Source organism: Rana temporaria, chromosome 1 (genome assembly GCF_905171775.1).
Source record: "Rana temporaria chromosome 1, aRanTem1.1, whole genome shotgun sequence".
Taxonomy (NCBI): domain Eukaryota; kingdom Metazoa; phylum Chordata; class Amphibia; order Anura; family Ranidae; genus Rana; species Rana temporaria.
This window is the reverse complement of record NC_053489.1, coordinates 351,766,971-351,785,452: the sequence shown is the minus strand read 5'-3', so window position 1 is coordinate 351,785,452 and position 18,482 is coordinate 351,766,971.

The window sequence follows — 18,482 nt, the reverse complement described above, 5'->3', positions numbered from 1 at the left end:
GGATCTGATACTAACAGAAAGGGTGATAATTAAATGAATAAATGGTAACTGCGCCGGGGGGAAGTGGTGGGGGAGGGGGGAAGGAAAAAAGGGGGGGACCGTGAGTGGACTAAACAGTGAGGAAGAGAAAATGACCTGATGGTACTGCAATAAACAATACAAATCAGTGAATATAAAAGCACAGTAAACAAACACCTATAATATATATATAAGGGTTAACAATAAAGACACATAATATAAATCTTGATATATGCCTAAAACCCAAAATGCCATGAAAATGGTGCAGAAAAAATATGTATAATATAAATATATAATATATATATATATATATATATATATATATATATATATATATATATATATATATATGTAGCAAAAATCACACATGTGATAAAGCCCCATCCATAGGAAACCGGTATAGTAGTCCAGTAATGCCCTGCAGAGCAGTGTCTAGATAAAAACACCTCCACCCAAGATGCAGCGTGCCAGATAGAATCTTCAGTGATAGCACCTCTGAGTACACTAGCAGCTCACCTCCTAGCTGTTTGTCCAAACAGCTAAGCAAAGTCACAGATATGGAGGCTGATGGACACCTTCTCCTAATTCCTGGGACAGCTTTCAGCAGCCAATAAGTGTCATGGAAAAAGAAAAAGTAATGGAGAGTACATATAGCGTGACACTGTGAGGGAACCTCAAAAGAAAGGTAAAGCTTGAGATGATGCACTCACATCAAGAAAAAAAGCAGCGGTCATCAAACCACGAGTGCCGAACTCGTATCCCCCTCAGAGTGTCAGCTATGCAGATGGAGGTATATTCTGATCCTCATACGTCCAATGGCAAGGCTCGGTGTGTAGCAATGGCATTAGAAAGAAGGAGGAACCATAGCATAACTCTGTATAAAGTATAAATTTAATAAAAACAAAATTAAAACTCAAATTTGAGCAGTAAAACAAGTGTAAACATCCACGAGCGCCGAGCTCGTAATAAAATGTCAGACTCTGTCTGTGCCCGGTGCTCCAATCCCGACACGTATAGTCATGTCACGTGAAGTCATCTTCCCATTCTGCAGCTCCGTGACACAATCGCAGGACACTGGCGGACATCGAGTCCCGCTAGCACTGTCATGGAGCTCGTGGCGGGCGCGTGCCTCTAAGCAGCAGATTTAATGCAACGTACATGTACGTTGCTTTGCCTGCCCGTGCCATTCTGCCGACGTATATAGTCGTGAGGCAGTCGGCAAGTGGTTAAAGAGACACACTGTTATCTGCCATTTCATGGCAAAGTGGCAAGGCCTCCCCCTTTATAGTCATTGATCCACACTCCTTTGCTACCTCCCTGCTGCAGAAGTCTAACCTAGGTGGGCTCCAGTGTCAGAGCTTACAAGGGTGGATAATGGTATTGCAAATAGCTACCCAAATAGCTACCCAAGTACTATCACACAGGAGGCCACATGCTCCTTCATACCTGCAATACCAACTCTGTTAGAGGATCTGAGTGAGGCTCCAAAAGAGTAGGGAACTAAACCCTGCTGGGAGGCTGTGGGAGGTAATCAGGAGGCACAGTCACTTTGCCTATTTACAGTGTATCCTTAAATATGTTAATTGCCTATTAGCATTTGTAGCGGGGTCACCCTGTCAGAATCTTGGCAGGTCCTCCCAGCTGGAATTACATTCACATTTGTAAAATATGTTAGACATTGTTATGAAGTTATGCATTGCGGGGCTATGAGTAGCAGGAGATATGGATTCCATTTGACTCTGAGGAGAAAACAAACTACGCCCCTTGCAATGCCCCGTACCATTGGAGCACGTGACAACTCCATTCAGCCAGTTAGAACGGACGTGGAAAGTTATTTAAGAGAAGGGAGGGGCTTACCTCGCGCTCTCGGGATCTGCACTCTCTCCTCAGCGGAGCTGCTGATAATCACAGCCGTGCTACTAGGCCAGAAGCCTGGGCCTATTCACCAAGAGACCAGCCATCCAGACAGAGGCAAGACCCCAGCATCCAGCCCGTGTTCCCGGAGATCGAAGAGGCAGCCCAGCTGACAATAGAAACAGTGAAGCACCCTCGTCCAGGATCCTTCGTGCTGTGGAGCAGTGCCTTACCAACGCGCCCCTTCCTGAGGAGAAATCAGGGGGATCGGCCTGTTGGGTGAGAGAGTACACGCTCAGCTTCTGACTTTCTGGTTATTATAGACACCCAGTACTATTTCACAGACCTCAGACACGTGTTCGGCCCAGTTAATCGTATCAGTGTTCCATAGAAGAGATTGGCACTGATGAGCGATCAATCCACCAACGTTCTGCTGCCTTTAGACATTTTGTTGCACAGCTTATTTCATTAACTGTTACCCGCCGATTGAAAGAGTGCAGTCTCCAGTCAGTCTGTTAGTTTGTAGAATGGAGGAGGAAGGAGGAAAAGGGGAATGCCGTGATAGCCTCTGATTGACTATCAATAATCAGTCACTGTGTTTTTTTTCATCTCTGAATGGAGAGAAAGTTAAAGCCGATTCACACTGGGGCGACTCGTCAGGCGCCTGACGAGTCACGTCCCATTCTATGCAATAAAACCGTTCTAATAGGAGCGACGCAAGTCGCTTCGACTTAGAAAAAGGTTCTTGTACGACTTCGGGGGCGGCTTGGGGCGATTTGTATTGACTTCTATACAGAAGTCATTTTGCTAATCGCCTCTGAAGTCATCTTCAGGACGACTTGCAAAGTCACCCCCGAAGTCGTGCTGCCGTAGTGTGAACCGGCTCTTACAGTGTATCTTTCTCTCCTTGCTAGGGGAGAAAATGTAAACAAACAAAAGTGTGTGTAAAAACAAATAAAAAGTAAAGAATAAATAGCTAGACAAGGTTTGATCAATGTCAGGGTCAGAACATTTTAGACAGTATTAGTATCAGTGTATCAGGCCCCGTACACACGTCCGAGAAACTCGACGGGCAAAACACATCGTTTTGTTCCTTGTGAAGCCGCCGAGGATCTTGGCGAGCTGAAATTTCCCATTGAACGAGGAAATAGAGAACATGTTCTCTATTTGGCCTGACGAGATCCTCGTCGGCTTCCTCAGCCAAAAGTGTACACACGACCGGGTTTCTCGGCAGAATACGGCTCCGATCGAGTTTCTGGCTGAATTCTGCCGAGAAACTCGGTCGTGTGTACGGGGCCTCAGAGTATCAGTAGGATAAAAAAGCAAAATGTGCAATATTGTTTCCAGGCCATACTATGAGTACAAACAACAAATAACATACATATATTTGGTAGCACTGCGGTCATCAGAAGCAGGTAAATTTATTGTGGCTTGTTCCCTGGTGGTAAGTTATGGTAATAGCAAGAACTGTACAGCTAAATTAAAGAAAACCTTTTTATTCATATTTTGAGAAAGTTTTCCTTTTATAATAAAGAAAATCAGGAGGTATCTATTACCATTTGCCACCAAATGAAAGCCCAATTTGTCCTGAAATAAAACAAGGTATAATCCACCGGGATACATAAAGTAGTTGTGATGATATGTTCAATTTTGCTAACAGATGTCAAAGCTGCAAAACGTTAGGATTTAATTAACTGAAACATAGGCAATTATATAGAATGGCATTGAGTGGTATGGAGTGACATTGAGTTAATGGGGAGTCTCTTTAGAGTATCATGGTGCAATCAACATATTTTTTCTCAAAGTGAACAAGGAATTCCCGCAAAGGATCACAATGCATTCAATTTATATATTTTTTTCTCTATGGCAGCAATCATTCAAGCATTATATTATTTTCTATGCGATGAAAAGAAGAATAGCCATTTAGCTGAGAAGTTTTGATCAACAAAATCCTTCAGATCTGGTTTAGAGAAATGTACATTTAAAACCAACACTTTTTTATATTTTGGATGAAATGGGGACCATAGTCACTGAGACTAAAACTGAGAAAAAGACCGCAATTTATTTAAAATTCACCTTTTTGTAAATTTGCAAATCTCCGTGGATACATTCCTAACATGGTAGAATTTATGGGCCAGATTCACAGTTGTAATACGCCGGCGTATCTACTGATACTCCTGCGTATTTTCAAATTTGCCGCATTGTAGCGTTGTTTTGAATCCTCAAACCCAGATACGACGGCTTTAGGCTTCGATCCGACAGGCGTACGGCTTCGTACGCCTTCGGATCGTAGGTGTAATACTCCGGCGCCCGCTGGGTGGAGTTTGCGTTGTTTTCCGCGTCGGGTATGCAAATTAGCTGTTTACGGCGATCCACGAAGGTACGCGCGTTCGTTGCATTCTCTTACGTCGTCGCTAGTCGGCTTTTCCCCTTCGCAAACTTACGGCTGATATTTCATGGCTTAGATTTAGACCAGCCATGTTAAAGTATGGCCGTCGTTCCCGCGTCGAATTTCAATTTTTTTTTTTGCGTAAGACGTCCGGGAATACGAAAGGACGTAACGCACATCGCCGTTCAAAAAACACTTCGGGGCGCCCTAATTTCGCGCAAAGCACGGCGGGAAATTTCCTAACGGAGCATGCGCAGAACGTTCGGCATGGGAACGCGCCTAATTTAAATGGTACACGCCCCATTTGAATTAGGCGGGCTTGCGCCGAACGCATTTACGTTACACAGCCGCAAGTTTACAGGCAAGTGCTTTGTGAATCAAGCACTTGCGCTGAAAACTTGCGGCGGTGTAACGTAAACAAGATACGTAACGCCGCAGCGCAGGTACCTGAATCTGGCCCTATGTTTCTAGTATAATGTTTCTAGTAAAAAAAAAAAAAATACTGTACTGTTTATCTTTAAAAAGTGGCCCTTAAGCTTGGGCTCTAAGAAAATGAATGTGTTGTCTGGGGAAGCACTGCGATCTCTGTGAAAGGTAATAAATATCTATAAGTGCTATTCTTACATATTAGTTAGCATGCAAGCACACACATTAATATATTGTATCTGAAATTAGGTACACTTTAGGAGGGCTTATATTCTTGCCTTGCTTGAAAACCAGAATAGTGTCCAGAGGGAAATATAGAGGTGTCATTGCTGATTTCCTTCTAAAAATACAACCTACCTCACTGCCGCTGGCTTCAGCAGAACACTTGATCTGCATACTTTTTTAATTGAAAACAATATATCAGCATAACAGGTAGGTAACTAGCATTCATGAGCAAGGAACCCTTTAATGGCGAAGGTCAAAACAAATCCTAATGCCTGAATGCAGTTCGGTAACTTTGGCATGTGTTGTTAAAACTGTATGTAACTTTGCAACTAGTTAGTGCTTTATTTACCGTATTTTTTTCAGGACCAACTATTTTGTGGTAAATGTTAATAAGTATCTCCTGATTTTTATTATCAATGGAAAATTGTCCTAAAATAGTAAAATAATATAATTTTTGAACCTTAGCTGTGTATTTCTTGCCATTTGTGGCAAGATGGTGCCAGCCCCAAGTACCAGTAGTACAGTAATTCTTAACAACCTGTAATTGTAAAACGTAAAAATGTAAAGAAAACACGTGGGCATTTAACATAAAAAATGGTATTAAATCTTGTCCTTCCCCAGCCTGTGATTGGATAGTAAAAGCAGAAGTAGTAGGCTGATTAGCTTATCTCTCTGTCATTATCCTTTCTCCCCCTGTCAGCAAGTCCATTGACAGCACAGGAGCACTGCCTGGCTCCTTGTGCCACTTCTACATCTTCTAGTCTGAGTATTTAAAAGTGGAGGCTCATACCAGGTGGAATTCAAGCACTTACATTGCTTGTATTTAAAAATATATTCAATGATCTATTAAAGGGGTTGTAAACACTTAAAGTTTTTCACCTTAATGCATTAAGGGGAAAAACCTCCTGTGATGCAACTGCCCCCAAGAGCCCCCCCTTTTACTTACCTGAACCTGGTCTTTCCAGCGACTGGGACAAGCACACTAGCTCTAGCCCGTGTCTCTGGTCCTAATTGGATAGATTAATAGCAGTGCATCCATTGGCTCCTGCTGCTGTCAATCAAATCCAATGACACAGGAGCCAGGGGCGGGATCGAGTCCTGCTGCCTGTGTCAATGAATGCAGCACCAGGACATGGGAGCGCACCCACACAAGTGCCCCAAGGGAGATCGACTCTCGAGAAGAGGAGGAGCCAGGAAAGCTGCTGAGGGACCCCAGAAGAAGAGGACCGGGCCCCTCTGTGCAAAACCAACTGCACAGGTGAGGCAAGTATAATATGCTTGGTTTTTTTGAAACCACCAACATTTTACATATTGTGAGGATGGGACCCTGTGCTGGGTGAGAAATGGCTGTTTTACGCCAAATTCAGGAGAGAAACACAAGTTAATTGGTCAGCTGTGTTTTGGGCTTTTTAAGGCTGATCTAAACAGCATTCAGGGCCACACCCCACAGACAGGAGGTCTGTGCTAAGGAGTCAGGTGACTCCCAAAAGCTCTGTGAGAGAAGTCAGAGTGGATGCATCTCTGCAGGAGGCAGAGGTCATTACTGTTGGAGCAGCAAGAGATAAGCTAGGTGTGTGCTTAGCTGCAGCAGGACGTAAGCTAGACGTGTGCTTATGTCTAAGAAGCTGGTAGTTCTGAGGAGCAGAACTTGGGGCCTAAGCTAAAGGCCTGAACAGCCGGATGGCAAATGTGAAAGCCGGGAGGCTGAATTGTTGATGTATTTCCAAGATACAGGAATGGTGGAACCCCCCTGCGTGGGCTGCTATTTGTATTTGTGAACTTTTAAATAAAAGTGGGCTACCAGGCCCTTTAAAAAAACTCAGTCTGGATTGGCATACTCGCTGAAAAAATGCACCTACCATTGGAGTCTGATTCCCCAATCTTATGCAGTGTATTTTATATATTCCTTTGTTATCATCATTTTATTGTTTTTGCAGAAATTCCAATAATTGGGCATTTTAGAACTCTTTTAGTAAAAAGGATAGTTTTATCTCATGTGTAAGATGGGGGGGGGGGGGGGGGTTGTTAACTCTCGTGGTAGATGCATTTTTCCAGTGATTTCATCCAGTCAGGAACTATATTTAAGAACATGGTAGCCCATTTTTATTAAAAGGAAACAGAAGTCCAAACAAAAGTTTCCCACGCAGTGGGTTCTTCTCCATCAAATACACAGAACATAAAATGCTAGCCCACCTGGCTCTCTGTAGCAGTATCTGTAGCAGTACCTGTATCAGTACTTCTGCACTTTATCCTGGTCACCCAGACCAGCAGACTCCTCAAAGTAGACAGCTTCCCTTTAGCGTCTACAGCTCTGCCTCTTGCAGTCACCAACATTCTGGCTGCCTCTTGCAGTCACCAACATTCTGGCTGTCTCCTACAGCCTCTCTGACTTCTGGGGACCTCCTGTCTAAGTGTGGAGCTGTCTCCAACTGGGAGCCATGAGGTCTTCCTACACTCTCATTATAAGGGCTGTGCTCACCTGAGCACACACCCTGCTGGTCATCCACAAAATCTGGATACAGGGTTGGAGATCCCGTCCCACCCCAGACACTGTGGAATCTCCAAACTACAGAGCCCATGTCAAAATACCAAAACCTGGAGAAAGCTGCAAAAGCAGTCTTCTCCAGTCCATCTACGCTCTGTAGTCTTGCACCTCGCAAATGTGCATACCCTGTGTCCAGCAAACTGTCCATTTTACCTTGACAGTAGCTCCTACTGTCACACATGGTAAAGAATGACTGCCCCGATCTGCACCTATTATAGACATTGATAAAGAGGAGATAATACCAGCTTAGGGCATGTTAGACAGGATGAACTTGACGTTCTGTATGTGGTTTATTTAACAAGTTTGTTGCAGAAGTTACCTGTATCTGGGAGATGTATTATATGGAAACTTTAACAGGACTATTGCTGCGTACACACGACCATTTTTTGGGTTGTAAAAAATGACGTGTTTTTTTTTCATGTCATTAAAAACTATTGTGTGTGGGCTCCAGAGCATTTTTCACGATGTAAAAAATGGGCATTAAAAATTTAGAACATGCTCTAATTTTTCACAACGTTTTTAACGTTGTAAAAAATGGTCGTGTGTGGGCTTTCACGACGTGAAAAAAAGGCGCATGCTCAGAAGTTATGAGACGGAAGCGCTCGTTCTGGTAAAACTAGCGTTCGTAATGGAGATAGCACATTCGTTATGTTGTAAATTATTGCATCGTGTAATGCAGCGCATTCGTTTCTTCTTTTTAACCACTTTAAGTGCCCCGCTTACTGGGCACTTAAACCCCCTTTGTTCCCGGACCAATTTTCAGCTTTCAGCGCTCTCACACTTTGAATGTCAATTACTCAGTCATACAACATTGTACCCAAATTATTTTTTTGTCCTTTTTTTCATACAAACAGAGCTTTCTTTTGGTGGTATTTGATCACCTCTGGACTTTTTCTTTTTTGCGCTATAAATGAAAAAAGACAGAAAATTTTGAAAAAAAATGAATTTTTCTTAGTTTATGCAATAAAATTTAGCAAATTAATAATTTTTCTTCATAAATTTTGGCCACAATTTATACTGCTACATATCTTTGGTAAAAATAACCCAAATTAGTGGATATTATTTGCTCTTTGTGAAAGTTAGAGAGTCTACAAGCTATGGTGCAAATCATAAAAAAAATATCACACCTGTTGTACTGGTGGCCTATCTCATTTCTTGAGACCCTAACAAGCCAGGAAAGTACAAATACCCCCCAAATGACCCCTTTTTAGAAAGTAGACATTCCAAGGTATTTAGTAAGATGCATGATGAGGTTTTTGATGTTGTAATTTTTTCCCACAATTCTTTGCAAAATGAATATTTTTTTTATTTTTTTTCTCCCCTCACAAAATTGTCATTGTAATCGGTTATTTCTCTCACATGACATGTGTATACCACAAATGACACCCGAAAATACATTCTGCTACTCCTCCTGAGTATGGCGATACCACATGTGTGGGACTTTTTCACAGCCTGGCCACATACAGAGGCCCAACATGCAGGGAGCACCATCAGGTGTTCTAGGAGCATAAATTACACATCTAACTTGTTGACTACCTATTACACTTTTGAAGGCCCTGGAGCACCTGGACAATGGAAATGCCCACAAAGTGACCCCATTTTGGAAAGCTAACACCCCAACGTATAATCTGAGGCATAATGAGTCTTTTGAACGATTCATTTTTTTCCAAATGTTTTTCGTTTATATAAATCCTGCTTGTACTCAAAGTAGTCTTAATTTATAAATAAAAAAATACGAACACAAATCCCTTTATCAGTGTCTGGTTGAATATATGAGCAATCCCTCTCACCGTCTGCTCAAATATTCAATAACCCCTTAACCTTCCACTACCTTTTACCCTAATAATCTATTTTGTATTACTCCACTTATATCTTTAAATCTTTCTTTATGTGGCTAAATCAAATTCCAATAATTTCAGTGATAAACAACTATACCAATACCAATATATAAGTGATTCTACAAAAAAATAAGGGGGGGGGTTTGGAGGAAGGAGAAGCCAAAAAAAAGGGGGGGGGTCAGTTTCAACTTAGATGTCCAATTCACACTTTGTGAGAGGCATGGGATATCTCAGACAGAGTATCAAACAATTATATGTCCCAACAGCTATTTTTATATATCCCAGATCTCTCCAATGCCTCTGCTGCCTCTATTGCTGTTCAGGTATTATATGCCAATACTTTTTGTTAACCCGGATGTCACCATACCAAAAACCAGTCAAAGAAATGCTGTCTTCAGTTTACTCGCGATCGTTCACAGGGATGGGTTTAGAGCGTGGGAGCATCGGCGTTCAGCTGCTGTCTGGCGCCATCTTGCGTGGCTCCACCCCATGGTGGCCTACTCTGCTGACCTGGATGAGATCAACACAAGCTTGGTGCATATAAGGCAAAAGATGAAGCAGGTGGAGCAAAGGATAAAATATGTTATTATTATTGGGAGGGTTTAAAAAAAAAATATGTTAATATTTTATACTTTTAATTTTGTTTGTTGTTTTGTTGGTAATGTTTTAATTGTTTAATTGTTTTTATTTAAATTTAAAAAAAATAATGTAATTTTTTAGAATCTGAATTTATAGTTTTACTTGCTAAAACGCATGAACAATGTAAAACTTATAAAAAGTTACATTGTTCATGCGTTTTAACAAGAAAAAAATACATTTTAGATTCTAAAAACAAAAAATTTAGATAAAAAATCAAAAAATTTAGATAAAAAATCAAAAAAATTGGAATATTATCTAAAAAAAAATTTATATTTTTACAAAAACAAAACAATATATTTTTTGAAAAAAATAAATAAATATATTTTCACCAAAAAAAAAAAAAAATTACCAAAAAAAATTACACATTTAAAATGTGAAACAATAAAAAAAATTATACTCAACAATGTGTGGCTTCTTTTACAGTATCAATGTTGCCTAAAAGAACAAATAAATATTTGTGGTGTTTACATTGACAATGATGGGTATTTAGTAGGGTTGTCCCGATACCACTTTTTTAGGACCGAGTACAAGTACCGATACTTTTTTTCATGTAGTCGCCGATACCGAATACCGATACTTTTTTTAAATGTCATGTGACAGTTTTCAAACCACAATACAGACTAAGGATATTTTCTTTAGAATTATGAAGAACTCTAACTCAAGACATTATAAAAGAATAAAAATGAGTAAAAATGAATAAAAATGTTTTATTTGCTTGTCACGCAGTAGTAAAAAACTCAAAGAATTTTCATAGAACATGTTGATAAATACAAAAAAAGTATTCTATTTAGGTATCGGGAGCATTTGCGCGAGTACGAGTACTCCCGCAAATACTCGGTATCGGTCCCGATACCGATACTAGTATCGGTATCTGGACAACCCTAGTATTTAGTAAAGGAAAATACACATGGCACTACAATGGCACTAGGATAATATAGGAGAAAGATAAAAGAAACCCAAATAAAAAAAAAAAATACAAAAAAAAAAGACTTTTTCATTACAAAAAAAAAATGTATTTCACATTTTTCCCTCAAACATCATCAGGCATTGCAATGGCCCCCCTACCCATAAAATAATCAACATATTGTTGCCAGACATCACGGGCGCTTTGGGGGGCCAAGCCTGTAGGGCCAGCTTCCAGAATCGTCTCTCACCAAACTTTTACTAACACACGGTAACACGAAATCAGCAAAAGCAGCCCCAAGGGTGGCGCCATCCGCATGGAACTTCCCCCTTTATAGTGCCGTCGTACGTGTTGTACGTCACCGCGCTTTGCTAGAGCATTTTTTTTTATGATCGTGTGTAGGCAAGGCCGTTTTAACGATCGGGCTGAAAAAAACTTTGTTTTTTCTTGACCATTAAAAATGTAATTTTTTACAACCTGTAAAACGGTTGTGTGTACGCGCCATTACACACAAAATATACAGAGTAATATGCCATAGTCCTAATAGACTTTATGTAGGGATGGGGTTTGGAATTAATTAAACTATCTATGTTACTAAAAAACAAACAAAAAAAACAGGGAACTAATAATACTTACCACCCGCAGCGGCAATGCCTCGAGCTTTAAAGCAGTATTAAAACCAAAACCAAAACTGTAATATATTGCAGTTTAACAATCATTAGATGTGGTGGTTGCATTGTTTCTTTGTTTTAGGTGTGTTAGGGGCGGAGCTTAGTGACATCATCACGCTTAACTGTTCAGTATTTGAGCCGAGTACACTTAAAAATTGGAAAATCAAGCGGTGGGAACGCAAGAGAGTGCATTTCCAAGCATGTGGAAGGACAGTTCTGTAGGAAAACAAATGAAGACCAGAGGTAAATGTGCAGAGGTAAATGCATGACACCAGAGAATTTCAGATCATGATCCATGCAGCACTACATTACACAGCTTGGATTTAAGGCACTTCTGTCAGTCATGCAGGGTTCATGAAAATGAGCAGTGTAGTTTCTGGGCCTCTACAAAGAAGTCATGGAAAAATATCAACTTGGAGTTTTGGAAGCATGGGTAAGGGTAATAGGTTTAAAAGTTCAGTAGCTTGAAAGTGAAGGTACATGAGCACCAAGGGGCTCAGGTTTCACAGGCCTAAATAATACCATCTTAATTTGATCAAGCTGTACAGAAGCCTCTCCATCCAGGTCTGAGTCACCATATTAGATTGAGGACCAGGAGGCCCTCCTTTAACCTCCACTGAAGATTGCGGGAGGTTGGAAGGGCTTTGTTTCCCTCTGGTTATCTCAGAAGGGTGCCTGAATCAAATGATGCATATTTTAGGCTACTAGAAGTGGCAGCAAAAGATTGGAATGCAGAGAAAATAAGGTCTGGCAATAAAATTCCCTAAGAGAATATGTTCTAGTAATAGCAATTACACCTACATAATGCTTTCTTTTCCCTTTGGGACTCAAAACACTTTACACCTTATAAGCAGTGTTCTTGAAAAGTGCAGGCATTTATTAGTGTAATAGCATCATCTTGTACTTATCCTTCTGGCCTATTGTCAACTACAGCAACAAACCTGTAACTCCAACAGACGTTATTTTGTCTTTGTTCTCACTTATTTATGTATTTACAATCTTTTCTTTTATGTAATACTTTTTTTTTTGTTGTGTATGGAACATCATAACTTTGCTTATGCATACTTTAACTACTTTAGCTTTCAAGCTTTCATGCCTGTCGAATGTTACATTTTTTTCTATGGGCCTATTTATTCAGTATTACCTTTGTCATAATTTAAGTTATTGAAATAATGCATGCATCATTTTTTTGGACAAACAAGGCTTTTTTTTTTTGTAGCAGTATTGACTTAAAATAAGTTGTGTTATTGTATGTATACATTTATTTTAAAACTTACGCCATACTGTATATAATGACACTACAATGTAATTTCTAGGACAAAGTTTGACAAAGTCGTTTTCCAATTTCGTGCATTTTTTTATGCAAAAGATGCAAAAATAACAAAAAAGTTACAGTAAATGAAAATAAGAAATTCAATTTAGCTTTTGAAAAAGGAAATCCTCCCTTGCAGTGGGGCTCCCCCACAATGCAAGGGGTTTAATGTTCATTTTCGAAAAGAGGCTGTGGGGGCTAGTCGCATAAAGTGGAGGGAGCCTGAAGGATGGAGGGATTAGATAAATAAAAGTCCTTTTTACTCGTAACTAGGCATGGACTTCTGCTTTAAATATAGGAATGAAAGAAAAAATAGCAGAAAAACAATAGCTAATGGAAGAAGTCGAGAAAGTTAATACATTAAGGCTGTTTAAGGTTAAAGTGTTACTAAACCCAGGACCCTTCATTCTTTCTATCTTGTCTCCCACAGTACACAGAACGTGGAAATGCAATTATGTTAGTAAAGATGACCTGCTAAATACCTTTTCTTATCAGCAGTATATAACAGTCTTGTGACTTCAATCAGTGTCTGTTTAAATTCTGTACTAGGAGTACTGCACTGGCTATTCTATCAGGATGCAGGACCCCTGACCTTCTGTCTGGACAGTGCTGATTAGCCTTGTGCTGATCACATGCACCGTCCCAACAAAACAAAAAAACAACTCTCTAGCAATACAAACTGAGTATGTGCAGACTGACTCCAAAGGCTCTGTCTTATCCAGACATGTTTTGTGGACAATACAAGAAAGGAAAGATCTGTGCATACAGGATCAAATAGTGTTTTTACACAATGCAGAGGATTAACCCTTTATGTCCACAGTGAGTATAACAAGTATGCTTTGCTGCATATACAGACTGATTTTACTGTTGTGGGTTTAGTAACACATTAACGTTTAATAAAGGATTAAATGGGAATATATTTTTAATAAAAATTTTTTTACCACGGTTGCTTTAACTGATGTCATATCTAAATCAATTGTCACATCTTTGATCTACATATGAATTAAAAAGTAAATGCAGTGTAACATAATTTACATTTTATTTACTCAATGATCCTTGCAGTTTATCTGATAGTGTAATTTTACAAAGAGAGGCAGCATTTTGATGGCTGCTCCTACTATGCAATACTGTAGTTGAATAGTAGGAGCAAGTTGGACACAGCAGGTGCCGTGTTTTTAGGTTTTCTCTTCCAGAAGTCTTCTGTGATTGGACTCTTCATCTTTCAGGTCTCTTCATTGTTGGGAAGTGCAAACAATCTGACTGGAAGATGTATAGGCAGATCGAACAAGGCAATGTCATCTCGGATTATCACCTGATGTCATGATGACCTCTTCCTCACAAGAACTATGCATTATAGTTGCATGAATATTTAAAGGGAACGCATCCTAATATCCGTGGAGATATTCTATTAAGGGAGACCCCTGTGGATGGAGGTGGAAGTGTCCCGGACCCTGGGAGTTGTGAGCCTGGAGGATTGGATTGATATATGCCCCTATTTTGCAAAGTGGAGGTTAAGCCTCGTACACACGATCGGATATCTGATGGAATCTAATCCGATTGGATTTTTTTGTCGGATATCTGATGAAGCTGACTTTCATCAGTCTTGCCTACACAACATTAGTCAAAAAACACTATGACGTGCTGAGAAAAATGAAGTTCAATGCTTCCGAGCATGCGTCGACTTGATTCTGAGCATGCGTGAATTTTTGACCGATGGACTTTCACACAGACGATCGTTTTTTTCTATCGTTTTTTTTAACCATAGGAAAAATTTAAAACATGTTCTATTTTTTTTCACAGATGGAAAACAAACCGATGGGGCCCACACACGATTGGTTTGTCCGATAAAAACAGTCCATCGGTCAGTTTTCATCGGACAAACCGATCGTGTGTACAGGGCTTAAAGGGGTTGTAAAGGATTTTTTTTTCCCCTAAATAGCTTCCTTTACCCTAGTGCAGTCCTCCTTCACTTACCTCATCCTTCGATTTTGCTTTTAAATGTCCTTATTTCTTCTGAGAAATCCTCACTTCCTGTTCTTCTGTCTGTAACTACACACTGTAATGCAAGACTTTTTCCCTGGTGTGGAGAAAGCCTCTTGAGGGGGCGAGCAGGCAAGTAAGGACACTCTCTAATTTGCAGATAGAGAAAAGAGCTGTGTGTTAGTGGGTGTCCTGACTCTCCTGCTCGCCCCCTCAAAAGGCTTTCTCCACACCAGGGAGAAAGCCTTGCATTACGGTGTTGAGTTACAGACAGAAGAACAGGAAGTGAGCATTTCTCAGAAGAAATAAGGACATTTAAAAGAAAAATCGAAGGATGAGGTAAGTGAATGAGGACTGCACTAAAGTAAAGGAAGCTATTCAGGGATTTTTTTTTTTTCCTTTACAACCCCTTTAAGAGTTCTGGGAGACTGAAGGAGCACAAGGTGTTATAATACAACAAGATTACTAAATGCTACATTGGAGTGGGTCACCAGCACCATTGGACTGGAAGCATTTTCTTCAGAGACTGATTTCTTTTGATGGACATTTATTGTGCACTTATTGTAGATTGAACTGTGTATTTTTAGCGGTATTAACCTTTTTTCGGCCGTTAGCGGGGGTTAATACCGCACCGCTAGGGCCAAATACCGCGGCAATTCCGACGGTATATCGCCGCTAAAAATAGCGGCGCTATACCGCCACCGCCCATCCTGGATCAGTGTGAAAGGGGCCTTAGGCTATCGCTCACTGTCAAATGACAGCGGGACGCTAACCCTTTCGTTCTGGGAGGACGTCATATGACGTCCTCGCCTTCCCGAGCCACTAGAGGGTGCACGCGCGCCGGCAGGGTGCGCGCGCACCCGCCGCGTCACTGGGAACCCAATGCGCGTGCCTGGTGGCCGCGATGGCCGCCTGGCACCCGTGATTGCCAGTAACTGAGCAGGACTGTGGATCTCTGTGTGTAAACATTCCCCACCCCCTACATTTAGAATCACTCACTAAATAGTGTCAAAAGAGTCCGATGTGTCCGCCATAATGTCGCAGTCACGATAAAAATCACTGATCACCGCCATTACTAGTAAAAATAAATAACAAAAAATTGAAAATGCTATAAATCTATCCCCTATTTGTAGCCGCTATAACTGTTGCGCAAACCAATCAATATAGGCTTATTGTAATTTTTTTACCAAAAATATGTAGAAGACTACGTATCGGCCAAAACTGAGGAAAAAAATAGTTTTTATACATATATTTATTATAGCAAAAAGTAAAAAATATTGCTTGTTTTTCAATATTGTCGCTCTTCTTTTGTTTATAGCGCAAACAAATAAAACCACAGAGGTGATCAAATACCACCAAAAGAAAACTCTATTTGTGGGGAAAAAATGATTAAAATGTAATTTGGGTAAAGGGTTGCATGACCGTGCAATTGTCATTCAAATTGTGATAGCGCTGAAAGCTAAAAAATTGCTTGGGCAGGAAGGGCGTGAAAGTGCCTGTTATTGAAGTGGTTAAAACATATATTTTTTTCTCATATTTCACTGGGACTGCATTGCCATGAGTCTGCTGTCACTTTTCCTGTTTTTTTCAGCAAAGAAAGTGGTGTGTTGGAAGATAGTACATTGGTAGTATGAGCAGCTAATTCTCTTTGGAGAGTAACATCGATTGACATTGTAGTAGACTGGAAACGTGCTATAATTGGAGCGGGTTGTTGCCCTGCAGATTAATCTTGGAGATACACCTTTGAATTCCCCCAATGAGGGCAAATTTCCTCTGGTACAATGGGCCCTGAGATGTGCTATTCGTTTTGGTCCGAATAAAAATTCTAAACATTTTTGGTTATTAGGAGATTCGGATGTATCGGAATCTCCAAATGTAATAGTAACAAATTTTGTTGAAATTTGTTTGATTTCATTTCATATATTCGTTTTCTATCTAATTCCACATTTTCGGAACAATTCGAAATTTGGATTGGTCGATTAACCGATTTGAATTCTGGGTGATGAATAGCTGTTTTTTAAAGAGTTGGCTGGGTTTCTTCACGACACCATGGGCTCCCCTATTACCTTACACCCCAAACCATGCCTACTTGGTATATACCCAGAGCCTGATTATATAGATACATTTGCTAAAATATTCCTAAACAAAACATTGTTCTCTGCTAGGAAAACCATAGCAAATCTATGGATGAGACCTACAGCACCTGAGTTCGGTATGTGGCTGGTAGAAGTGAATAGTAGTCTGAAATATAAAAAACGTACATTTATTCCCACAGAGGTTGTCCCGCGAAATATGGTAAAATATGGGATAGGTGGATGCGGGCTCTGGGGTCTATGGGCTAATCCCTCCCTTCACGCTTGTCCGGGGTGTCACGCATTCACCCCACTGTCTGCCGCCCTGCTCGGGCTGTGGCTCTTGGCTGTTAGGTGACACATTTTATTTAATTTGATCTAATTTCATGTAATTTACCATACTCTTTGCTTGTCCCACCCAACAACATTGTTATCCACTTCTCTTGCTGTTACTAAATGCATTAGCTATTGCAAACGGGACGTCTTGTCACCTATTTTTTACTGTGAAGATTGTCACCTATACCTGACTTTGCCTGTACCAATGCATTATTTGTAAACTGTGTTTCTTTTTGTACCAATAGTAACCTGTTTGGAATAAAAAAAAAGAAAATGGAGCAGGCTGGGAAGCAAGCTGCTGCATCCTTAACAATCGATGACTCATCAGCCGTCAGCGGGATTTCTCACTGACAGATGAAATTGAACAAAAAAAATGCAATGAAAAAATGCAGAAAAAAACAGCATTCCCTTCCCCTCCCCCCAATCTATACCAGGCCCTATGGGGCTGGTATTGATTTTAAGGCAAAACCCAGGCCAAAATGTAAAAACAAAACAGTGTGGGGTCCCCCACAAAATCCTTACCAGACCCTCATCTGAACATGCAGTCTGGCAGGCCAGGGAAGGGGAAGGTGAGAAAGCCCCCCCCACTCCAAAGCAACTTGTCCCCCATGTTGATTATGACAAAGGCCTCTTCCCCACAACCCTGGCCAGTGGTTGTGGGGATCTGCGGGCAGGCAGCTTATCGCAATCTGGAAGCCCCCTTTAACAAGGGGGCCCCCAGAACTTGCACCCCCGTGTAAATTAATATAGGTACTCCTACTCATTCACCTAATCATTCACCAAAAAAAGTGTAAAAAGTAAATAAAACCACAACACAGCTTTTAAGTCCTTTATTAAAAAATTTAAAGAAAAAAATGTCCCCCGGTGTAGATCTATGGTCAATCACAATGGCTTCTGCCATCTGCCAGTTCCGCCGCCTGACAGTTTGTAAATAACTAAGGGTCACCAAATAATGTCACTGAGTGTCCCTGCCCCCTTGTGACATCTATGACCAGGGAGTGCTGGGTTGATGACACCCCTACCTCTTATATATTCCCATTGAGGGAATGTGGCCTGGTATGGTTCAGGAGGGGTGGCACTCGCTCATCTCCCACCTTTCCTGGCCTGCTGGGCTGCATGTTCAGATAAAAGTCTGGTATGATTTTGGGGAGCCCACACAGTTTAAAAAAATAAATAAAAATTGGCCTGGGGTTCCCCTTAAAACCATGACCAGATCCAAAGAGGCAGATACCAAACAGCTATTCTGATTTCTGAATAAACAAAAGGAATGCCA